The 12,285-nt window shown below is 44.0% G+C and overlaps 1 protein-coding gene across 1 annotated transcript in view; it reads left to right on the top strand.

Annotated features, from left to right (window-relative positions):
* The window catches only part of tnrc6c2 (trinucleotide repeat containing adaptor 6C2), a 132,351-nt gene that overhangs the window by 65,433 nt on the left and 54,633 nt on the right, over nt 1-12,285 (top strand). The window lies entirely within an intron of this gene.

The following is a 12,285-nucleotide window of genomic DNA, read 5'->3' as shown; positions in this document are numbered from 1 at the left end:
CCCGAGCTGACGTTTATGACTGTTCAGATAGCCATAACCACAGCAGGCGGTGACGGTAATAATGCTGTGTTGACATAAGCACAGGTGGGAATATGTCAGTGTTGTGTCGCCCACCGCCAAATTGCCACTTCTATTGTTGAGTAATTAATGCTTAATTAGGACGCTTGCTTCAATCAGCGATGGGGTCATTAAGAGAGGTGTCGCGCGCACCATAAACAAATGTTACCTTTACGAATGCAAATTGGGCTGTTGTGGGTTTTTTGGGTTTTTTTTCCCCGTGCCCTCTTTTTGTCCTTGTGCCACCAAGCGTAAGGCATGAGCGCACCGAGGCATCCATCTTGAGCTGGATGTGGGTGCCAAAAGATCGAACGGGGGGCGGGGGGGGTACAAGGTTTCTCTCGTGCTGCCTCGACCGCCGCTGAGTTGCTGTTTTGCCTCTTTGTTTCTCTTTTTTCTTTTCCGAAGCAGCTCCGATGTGGTTTATTATGTGCTGTGGGTTGTTATTTGGAGATAGATCCCCCCCCGCACAATGCCACTGTGCTGTCACACTCCAACCTATGTGGAGGGAGGTTGGGAGGGACGAGGAGGGTTGGGTGGGGTGGGGAGGTACAGTCATTGGAGAAGGGGTTGTGTGTGTGTGTGTGTGTGTGTGTGTGTTGGCGGGGTAAAGCTTAGTTGGGGGAGGAGAGCCGGGGAGAAGAGTAGAGCATGCAGCGTGCAGCTGGAAGAGGCAGAGATGAGCGGAGGCGTGAAATTGGCACTGCACCGTCCACCACCCACAGCCCCCACCTCAATCTCAACCCATCGCCGGCTTGCCCCCTCCGCTCCGTTCCACCGAGGAAGGGACCGTGTCTGCACTGGCTGTGTGTGCGTCCGTGTGTCTGTCTAAGCCACGTATGACACTTGGTGGTTCCTGTTTGCCCTGCCAAAGTGATGCATTCTCTCACTCCCTCCCCTTATATATGTCTAACACATCCACCCACCCACCCACACACACACACACACAAGCACACTTCACCCCCACCATCCCTGTCCCTCCTATGGAGTGGTCATAACTCACCTTAATTGTATTTCGTAGGTGGCACTCAGACGTAGAGTGCATAGTGAAATGTGGCTGAGACCATGAGAGAGCAGTAATGGGAGTGAGGGCAAGGTGCTGGAAGGAGGGAAACGATCGACCTATTGGCCCCTGAAAACACACATTATGCATTTAGGGTGCACACACACACACATACACACACACCCTTGCACGGACACAAACAGGCTCACCGTGGGCAGGTATATTAAAGCACACGTGAAAAAAACATGTGAGCATTTAAAATGGCACACTCACATTTTATACCCTCTAAAAGTCAGAAACGCCTGTACATGTACGCAAATTATATGTTGTTTGGTGATTGCTTCCCTTCTCCTTTATTCAGCCTTACCATGAGCAGTGTGTGTGTGTGTGTGTGTGTGTGTGTGTGTGTGAGTGTGTGTGTGTGTGTGTGCATGCGTGCGTGTGTGCGTGTGTGTGTCTGTGTCGGCTACCTTGACATGTCCCAGTCTGGACTACACAGAGCTCTATATGCACAATAAAAATGCTAATTAAATGTTTGCTCCTCACATGCATTTATACTGCCAAAGATGATTTCAGACATATTCACAATCATACTTTCAAACGACCGCCTTTTCATCCCGAACGACCCTGTTAATCAGTGTCATAGTAAGTGAGAAGCCTGGGGTGTGAGGTTGTGGGGGCATGATAAGCTCATCTGGCCATTGTGAAGGTTTCCTCTGCTGCTGTGTTGACTGGTCTCAGGTAATTAAAGCAGCGGCCACAACTGTGCCGTCCAGTCCCCCCGTGAGTCCTCCATTGTCAGTCCATTAGCAGCTAACCTGGGCATCGGGTAGACACACACCAAAGAAAGCCAGTGTGACACTAATCAACTGTGTTGGCAGTCTATTGAAGGAGCTCTGTGGTATTTATCTGAACGCGTCCGAGGCAGGAGGGTGAAAAGGGATGGCACAAAACAAGATATGCAAAGGACACAATACTTGAACCGTCCATGATCTAGTTTGTTGAAGCAAACAAATCGTGGCTGATTGTGTTGTTTCAACATCGTAATTAAGGTTTCTCCAGCACCATTATTGCATCTGACCAAAAAGCTACTAAGGCCACAAATGAAGGAGCAGGCTTTACTTTTAGATATTGTTGACACATTATTTTAATTTCTTTCATTTTCAGTTTTCTGTTGCAGTTTGGTTCAGGCACAATGGTTACATTTAGGATCACAGGATTCGGGTTTAAAATAGACCCTCATACAATGTTAACCCCGTGTTTCAGAGGTTGCAAAGCTATGACATCACAAAAAAGTGATTGGGCAGTTCTAATTATGGTCCTAGATTAACATTAGGATGTTGAATTATGTCTAACAAGAAAGCTATAATGACGTAATGAATCGATAGAATTGAAGGATTGTGTATTTGTTTTGGAGTTCAGCACCTCTTTTACGCATCTCCCCCTTTTCTCTTCACTTTTTATTTCTGGAAGATTTTGTGAGGAGAGTTTGTTAGAGGAGGACATTATTAATGTAAAGTACAGTATTCCGCATTTTAATCTGTTTCGCTTTTCTAAAACACCAGGTATCCCACAAGGACCACATGAGTAGCCCTCAGACCTGTTCTAGAAATGAAACTGAATATTGAAATTATCTGTTTGCCACCTTGTTAAGTCATTGTTGATAATTATTGTGAGAAATCATTAATGTGATCAGTGTCTTCACATAGATGAGTATCATTAATCATTAATAATCACATATAACTAAAGGCAAACTGAGCAAATTTGTTATTTCAGAAGAGTGTATCAAACTGGTAGCCCTTCATATGACTCAGTACCCATGTAGTAGCTCTCAGTTTCAAAAAGGTTGGTGACCCCTGCTCTACATAAACGATTTCTTGCCGAAACTTTTTAAAGACCCTTTTAAGGTTCTTTACAGGTTATTTCAGTTCTAACTTGAATCTTTATTTTTAAGCGTGTAGCAGCAGGAAACACAACAACATAAACAGCAGGTGGGAGTCATTTAAAACAAATTGATTTTGTTTGTTTGTTTGTTTTAAAAAACATAGTTTCCCATTCACCTTTTCACATCTTAAGCCTTGTATAAAAATAGAACTTGCTAGATTGTTATGAAGAGGTTTTTAGCTACATTTCCATCCAACATTTCAGGTGTTCTTATGTGCAAATTCAGAGTGTGTCATAAAAACAGGTGGATGAAAACATATGACATTGTCCCTCGCAAGTTTTCAATTAAGCATTTGGACTCATATGAAGAAACCTTGTGTGTGTGTGTGAGTGTGTGTGGGGGGGGGGGCACTTTTGGACAAAGTGTTAAGCATGCTTCTATCAGACATGGACTAGTAATGAGAAGCCAATTGACTTTCCACTGCAGCCTCCAGCGGCCAAGAAGAAAGAGAGCAAACCTCTCCATTGTTATCGCTTCCTCCTCCTCTTTCATCCGTCCCTCGATGGTCAAAAGAAGGAAGGTAATTCTAGCCAGGTCCTACTTCACACCTTCAATTTCACTTTTGCTTCTCCCATCACTGCCCTCCCTCCTCCACCACCTCACCCCTCCTTTCCTTTACATGTCCCCGTCTCTCCATCTATCTTTCTGTCTCTCTCAGTCACTCGCCCTCTCTCACTCGTCTGTTTGTCTCTCTCTCTCTCTCTCTCTCTCTCTCTCTCTTTCTCTCTCTCTCTCTCTCTCCCTTTCCCCCTCTCCTGGTGCAAGGTGATGGAGGCGGGTGTGTGTGGGTCTCGGAGAGCACGCCTCAGGGATTATACAGCCCGCTCGCATGAAAGATTCATGATGCTCGGGAGCGTGTGTGTGTGTGTGTGTGTGTGTGTGTGTGTGTGTGTGTGTGTGTCCCTCCCGCTCAGGCGCTGACTGAAAAAAGGGAACAGGGAGAGACGGAGAAAAAAGGAAAGAGGGTGGGGGGATGGCGGGTACAGAATGTGAGACAAATTGACAGAGCACAGTAGGGCTAACTCTCCCAGCCTGCGATTACACCACTGGTTTCTTTGCACACATTTTCAGGCGCCATCTTGTTTAGGCCTGCATTACAAAAATGACCAACGACGAAAGTTTGGAAACTGAAATGTGTATATCCTCCTAGAAAGTTGACGATTTGGTGATAAAAACTGCAGAGGGATCTCGGCCCAATCAGAAGAGGACCTGAGAATAGACCTGTCTGTTTGTGGATCAAACTCTTGTAATGTCATGTAAAGCAACATTATGTAGAAATTGACTTTTTGTGAGATTTGGCACCCCCCAGAGTTTCTGAGTGCAACACCAGTGTCATGAATAAAAATCCCAGGTCTGTAACAATTCATCATGATGTAGGTGCTGATTACAAACAAAACTTGCTACATCATAACAATGTTATGTGTTGAAAACGTGTTGAAATAAATATGTATGTTACACTGTGATCCTACCCTCTTATTGAGGTTACAAGTGATAGAGACAGAGACACCATTCATCCTGTTACAGGACACTGTATCATCAGAATGATTTTGAAGCTGTTATTTTAAGGTAAAACAGTGACATAATGTTGCATTAATAGCTATATAATCTATAATCTATCATTTAGACCTGGGCCAACAGAGAAGAGTCGACCAATGAACATCTGCGATACAATACCATATGAAACCATATGGTCGTGGTCCTGACAATAATTTATGTGACATATCACACAGAAATCTCAAATTCAAATCTAGTTAGCAGAACACTATTTTTGTTATTCTCAGTACAGAACACGCTAGTGTCTGATACTCTTAACACTCTTACAAAGTGCAAACTAGCAGCCGTTCAGCTGCCATTCAGTGAAAACGCACACAATGAAGTGACCTGTTTAAATCCAACCTTGTGCTACTTATTATGGACCTAAGCGCCTGAATAAGAGCCTGTGTTGGAGTGATACATTCACAGTTTCAACACTTATAAGAACGCATTGGTTCATAATACTGTTAAGCCACCAGGAAACACCTGCCAGAGCCTGACATAAATGAGGAGGCTGTAACGCTGGTGTCAACACAGCTTGACACACACAAAATACACAGACTTGCTGTCCCTCTAGGTTAGTTAGTTTCTTGTGCCGTCGATTACTGTTCAGCATCCAAACTGTGATGATACAGCAAAAATAACAGTTATTAAGAAGTATTTAAGAAGGATGGTACACTTTGAAACTCCTTCTCTCCTTAAGCCCCCCACCTCTCTCTCTCTCGCGCTCTCTCTCTCTCTTTCTCTTTCTCCCTCCCTTCTTGCCAGGAAGGACCGGCTGGCACAATAAGTGGCTTCTCAGCCAGAGGAAGTGTGTCGCTGCCAAGTGTCTATTGGTGTAAGACAACTCTATTCATGTGCCTTCACCTTGGCAGTCTGTCTGTGAACAGAGGGGAGGGAAGAAAAAAGTGGTGGTGTTTGTGGTTTGTGGCGTGTGTGTGAGTGTTTGTGTGTGTGTAATGTGTATGTGTTTATCTAAACCTCACTGGGTGCTCTAATAGCCCCTTGCAGGCCTGCACCACCCCCCACCCACCCCCACCCCTTTTCTCTCTCCAGCATCTTCAAACACATTCCATTATTGCCTCTTTTGATTGCATTTCAGATTAGAGAGCGCCGGTAGGAAAGCGGGCAAGGGAGTCAGGTAGACAGGGACAGAGGGAGAACGAGATGGATGGGGATGAGAGACAGAGGGAACATAGGAGGAGAAGAAGGGCAGATGAAGGGGAGAGACGAAAAGACATGCGGACAGACAGACAGAGGATGAGAGAGGGAGTTTAAATGAGGGACAGACAGAGAGGGAAAGAGGAAGCAGAAAAAAAAAACGGAGTGAAAGAGCCTCTGGGGGCACATATTATACGGCCGTTACCCCCCTCCAGTGCGGCGGCGAATGGGAGAGGCTGAGTACCCACTATTCCACTGACCTTGGAGGTCAGTCGGAGGAAAGCAGCATTAATCAAACTGACACCCAGGCTGAGGCGGATGATAGCAGGCAGCAATGCTCAAAACAAACCCTCCCACCCCCACCCATCAACACCACCACTAGCAACCCCTCCAACCCTCCACACATACACGTCTACCTCCCTCTACATTTATTTGCATTTCTAGTCTGCCTTCCTATATTTTCTCTTTCTGTTCACATATCACCCTCGTTTTTTTCCTCTCCTTCTTTCCATCTCTCTCCTCTTTTTTCCCCATCATCCATCTCCCCCGTTCCTCTTCTTTGTATGCCCTAAACCCTCTCCGGATCCCCTGCTACAAACAGTGAATTAACCCATCTCCACCCTGTGTTAATGGACTTCTAAATATCAGCCCTTGCCTGTGGATATGCCACCAACATTTACATTGGGTGTGGGATTGAGTTAGTTGCCTTCTGGCCACTCGCAGACACGTATATATCGATTTGCTTGTTTTGCTCTCTGCGCTGGTGCATATTCTGTGGGAAAATGTGCTGGCGGGGAGTCAGATTCACAGGTTTGTTATAATGCATGTGTGTGTGTGTGTAATGAATGTGGGGAGGTATGTGAAAAATGACATGCAGTGACACCTTTTCTCTAATGTCAAACATGCATGTAAATGCAAAAGCATCATTATCGTGCAACATTGCACAGTTTTTTGTGTAGTGTAAGTGTAAGTATGAAGTAGACTACAGGTCTTGGTGCGTACCACTGTAAATGTGAAAAAGTTGTATAAAATATGTTGTGGCTCTAGAGGAGGTGCATGTATTCTGATCAGTTACTTCCAATTATGCCAATCAGGGGCATATCATCATAATCAAGTTGCATTGTGGGTAATGTAGGCAAGAGGCTTTAAAACGCTGTCTACTTGTCTATCATTGCACTTCTAGCACTGTTGGGCTCATTATGGACAGTTTAAAACCAAATGATCGAAGTCGATTAAGCAGAACCAGAGATATCACCTCCTCTATTCCATGCATACCTGGTACCTTCATTACTCACAATGCAAGGAAGCCACGAAGTGACACCACTAGAGGCGTTTTATCAGATTACATGCAGTTTCCTCTGGAGCCACAAATGGCTTTATGCTACTTGTTTTCACATATGCAGTAGTACTGCATACTTCAATGTGTAAAAGTGGTGAAGTTACCCTTTAAGTCATTTTGTCCCTTTTTCCAAAAAATATTTAATAACAATTCCTGCTGTGGTAGGCTGATATTTAGCAGCAGTGCATCCACCTGTCAGTTTTTAGACATATACACCTTCAGCGGGACTACCCTGACCCAAATATATGATTTTAACTCTGTACCCTGCCCACTAGACAATGCCAGACAGCCAGCCAGAGAAAAATAAAGTCAAAAGGCAAGTCTGTACATGTGGTAGTTCTGTGTGTCAGTCAGTACAATCCAATCAATACATCCAGGGCCCTTACTGAATAAGGTGTGTGTGTGCGAGAGAGAAAGGGAGTGGGTGTGTTTGGGTTGGGGGTGGTTATAGGAGGCTGGGTTAATCTGTGACCGCTCGTCTGCGCTGATGATAGTATTGATCTGGTGAAGATCATGTGAAGGTCAGGATATGTTGTCTCTGTTTGGACCGCCTTGATCTTAATGCACTGTGTGTCCTTTCACTGCAGGTGTGTAATAGCTGATGCGACTTCATTTCTAATAGAAACGTCAAATATAAAAGCGGAGGGGCTATAAAGAGCAAAGCAGCAGATGGAAAAATTAATCCCTGGTATCAGGTTTTACAAGTATGCGTTCAGGGGTGAGGTGGACAAAAGGTTCGGAGTGATAGGCAAGTTGAACAACTCATAGGTGGCATCATTATAATCAGCTACCATAGTAAATAGAGGATTTAGGCAGAAAAGTGGATCCTGTGATGTTAGCATCTTTTGATTGACACCTCCACCACCTTCCCTCTCTGTGGGTCATTATCATCATTTCAGAATGATGAAACAGAAACTACGCTTGTTAGCACTTAATTATTCATTTGAATCCATAAAGGCAATCAATTAAGCTTAAGTGTGCAATAAATCTGATTAACCAGTCAGTTCCCAAAACACCATAAAATCCACGCAGGTCTTATACCCTGGTAATGAGTTTGCAAGTAGGGAGGGGGAAGGGGCTAATAAGTGAGGGTGCTCACCCACAAACACACACACATATGCACACACCCCTGTGTGCAAACCACTATTGTGGTTTTTTCTTTTTTTTTAGGAGAAGGGTGGGTGATAATTTAACGTATTAGCTATTGGGGATGAAAGATAAGCAGGGCTTAATGTATGCTAATATTAAGGTCTGCAGCCTGTAACAAAATAAAGCAAGGTCATCAGGAAAGGCGCACTTGTAATTAATAGATGAATTCATTACAAAAACAATGACTCAGTTCAGAAACACTCATTAACAAGATAAGGCATTTGAAATGAAAATAGACACATTAATGTGTTGACAATGAGAGCAACTGGATTCAACCTTGAGTTGCTGTTAATGCTCTGTGTGTGTGTGTGTGTGTGTGTGTGTGTGTGTGTGTGTGTGTGTGTGTGTGTGTGTGTGTGTGTGTGTTTGATTGGGCATCTGCCGGCCTCTTTTTCTGCCACCGCTGTATCATTCCTCATTATTCTCTGACACACACGCTCTGCTTTCCTCCCTCTCTTACAGCCTTCTCCTCTCCCTCCCTCCCCCCTCTCTCTTGCTGGCCTTTACCTGCTCGCTGGCCTCAGGGGAAATTACCACAGCTCAGAAACGCTGTCCTACTGCACCGCAACGCTCCGCTCTGCCCTGCCTCCCTCCACCCGTACAGCACACATATATGGACACAGGCAAATACACACACACACATGCACTCACACACAAGCATGCATTCACAGAAAAACACCCCCACATGAACACAGAGGTTGTACAACCCCTTCCCCACCCCTAGAAATGCTCCTTTACCAGCCACTGCATAGACTGTTTCTTCTTGCTATTGTCCTTCACCCATAATATATTATGTACTAGAGAGGCACAGCAGTATATGGAGGATTAGGAGCATTTTGTGGTCAAGGTCTGCACTGTATTTGTATGCAAGGACTAGTCTAATCCCGGTGCTTTTATGAACAGTATAACAGTAAATGCACCAATGCTTGTATGTACATGTATGCACATGTTTTAGTGCAGGGGAATGCGAGTGTGCATATATTTTCCCACAAAACAGCTTTTATGTGTCAAACCTCTTCTGTTCAGGGTAATTCACTCTTTAGTCTTAATGAAAGTTAATGAAAAGGATCCCTCCTCCTCCTCCTCTTCCTCCTCCTCTGGACCTCGATGCCTTCAGCTACTTGCAGTCTGTCTTATCTCCCAATGCAATGCTGCAGACCTTGGAGATGAGCAATGAGCAACTCGGCAGGGTTTTGCCACTCTTTCGCTATTATTTAATGGTTAGGCACTTCAATCACATTGCTAATCAGAGTGAGAAAAACTCACAATGAATTTTTCAGCTTCATCGCACACAGCCACCACTCGCAAATTTCGCCTTGAAGTAGCAGGACTGGGAAACTTGCTGCGCAACATTCTCCTTTTATCTGCAGTTAGGAGATGGTTTCATTCGGCTCCTTCCTCTGTCAGAATTATCATCATGACGGTCCTTTTGCATATGTCAAGTCATGCCTTTGGAAATGTCACTTTGTGCGCAGCAGCAGTAGCTCGCTGTCTGCATTTTGATTACTCACATGCATAAAGTCCAGACTGTGGAGCAGGATTGAGTATTCATAATCAATAGTCAAACATTGACACCCCCAACCCATCAGTCATTCTGCATCACACAGCACAACTATAAATGTCTTCTTTCTCGAATGCAGCGTCTGAGGAATGGGGATTTAAAACCGAGGACTGCTTTTGTACTCAGTGCTGTCACGAGATGTTTGGCTCTCCCTCAGATCATGTTTGTTTGGTTAATTCCACTAGATTAAACGTTAAGACGATGCATTTGAAGAGGGGCTTTGTATTGTAGAGGAAGGCAAAAAATAGATTTTGAGCACTAAAAATTCATTTGATGATCCTATAAATTCAGCTGGTCCATCATAAACTATGGAATATATTTTGACTAGTAAAGCAAAGATATAGCCTGTTGGGATTCTTTTTATGTAATTTGTCTGCTGATGCGTCTGCCTTTTATGAATGTGTGTGATTATTAATGATTCTGGATGGGGATACGTTCTCTCATGGGAAACATGTTTAAATGATAAAATGTAGCCACGGAGCACGTGCATCAAATATGCATGTAGCCACGTAACATGCCAGTGTGTTTTTGTGTATTTGCGAGGTGACTGTAAAGTGAGTTTGCATATGGCAGGCATAAAAACCGGTGGTTTGGTGTATGCACGTGCGCCCCTGTGTGAATTTGTGCATGTGTGTGTAAGTCTGGCAGACTCCAGCGGCAGGCTTGAAATTAAAACCTTATGCGGAACACGGCTCATGATTGGACTGGAATTAAAACAAAAGGCAGAAGAGCACACTGGGAAAAATGGAGAGAGAGGAGAGGAGAGGAGAGGAGAGGAGTATTGTCTGGGAGGGGAAGGAGTGAGCAATCGCCTCTGCTGCAGTCCTACAGCTCGTGTCTGGGCTGCTTCTTATCAGGATATCAGACGGACCTTTCCCATTGGCTCGCTTCTGTCAGCAGTCTACTAAAATGTGAAAGCAATTGGGGAAATTGGTGGAGTCAAAGAAAACATCTCAGAGGCACCTAAGAGGAATAGCTTCGATGAGCTGGAGATTGGATGTGCATGAGGAAAGCTCACATGCACACATAAAAACACAAGTTTGCCTTTGATGGTTGAGATCATGTCAAACCACTGTCAGTATTTCAAGTCTCAGTCATCCATTGTGGTTCATAGATTTTCATCTCCATCTTTGATAACTCGGGTGAGTCTACATGAAGGAGACTTGAGCTACAAGTAGCGTCGCCACAGTAGTTTGAATGATGTGATGCTTCAAGTAGGCACTTCCAATTAACTCTGTGACAACATGTTTACATAGAGCACAGTTTATTTTGGTGGCATTAATGAAAAGCAAAACAGTTTAAGAGTCTGTGATCAACAATGAACTACAAATCCCTTAAGGCGTTTCTCAAGGCATTCCTCTCTGCTCTCACCTCTCTTAACCCTGAGTACGGAACATCTGCTTTCTCCATTCAGTTGGAGCATGCTATTTTAATAGCTCTGGGCATCTTGCCTTGAAAAGGAGAAAAAAAAAAAGCTTTTGGCCGGGGGCCCCTGGCTTTCTCATTAGCAGTCTCTCCCAGTGATGTATAGGAGGCCAGAGCTTTGCTGAGAGAGTTCTCACTGGTCAGCCTTTGCCTTTGTGGACCGCAGCCTTGACCTATTCCCACCTCACAGTGTGTGTGTGTGTGTGTTTGGCTGTGTGTGTTTGTCTGTGCATGGAGCAGTCATTTCCATGAGAAAGAAGTGAAGAGAATGGACAGGGGCCACATTTTCTTTTTCTCTGAGACGGCTGCAGACACGGTACAGGGGGGCACAAGGGCGACCTCATCCATCATGGTGAGAATAGCCTGGAATTATCGGCCAGTGTTTCTGGACATCATGTGATCAAGAGATTCTTGACAAAGGTCATCTGGGGTAAAGAAACTTGGGGTGGGCCCTTTAAGAGACATTTGAGTCGGCTGAATAAAGTTCATGGTGCAAGTTCCAGATTTATTTTATGACTAATCTATTTCTGTGCTACTTTGCACTATTTTAGTCATGAGTCACATGAAGTATGGTTCATATTTCTACACTACAAACATCATTATTTATTTAAAGAGGAACCAGTGGAGAAAGTAACTAGGCACATTTGTTGGAGTACAATTATGGTACCTTATTTCCATTTTCTGCTATTTAATAATGCTACTTCACAACATTTCACTGGAGAATATTGTACATGTTACCCTTCTACATTTTGTTTAGCAGATGTAGTTACAAGTTACTCTGAAGGTCAAGACTAAAATACAAAGCATACCAACAGGTCATTAAATATGCATTACTGTAGCGGTCCACTCAGTCTTAACCACTGAGTAACATCATTGGAGGCAATTTATCAGTTTATGTGCATCCTCCTCTCAAGCCACAAATGGCTTTATACTGCATTTTCCATAAATGTAGTGATTCTCAGCAAGACCTGTGAACACACTTTAATTTGTAAAACTGGTGCAGTTACCCTTTAAAAGTGGGAGCATTTTGAAAGCAGATCTTTTACTTGTAATGAAGTCTATTTATATCAAGGCACTGCCACTTTTACCTGCTTAAATCTGCAGTAAAGTAT

This window comes from Acanthopagrus latus, chromosome 1 (assembly GCF_904848185.1).
Source record: "Acanthopagrus latus isolate v.2019 chromosome 1, fAcaLat1.1, whole genome shotgun sequence".
Classification (NCBI taxonomy): domain Eukaryota; kingdom Metazoa; phylum Chordata; class Actinopteri; order Spariformes; family Sparidae; genus Acanthopagrus; species Acanthopagrus latus.
The sequence above is the reverse complement of the archived record's forward strand: the minus strand, read 5'-3'. Positions and strand labels throughout refer to the sequence as shown.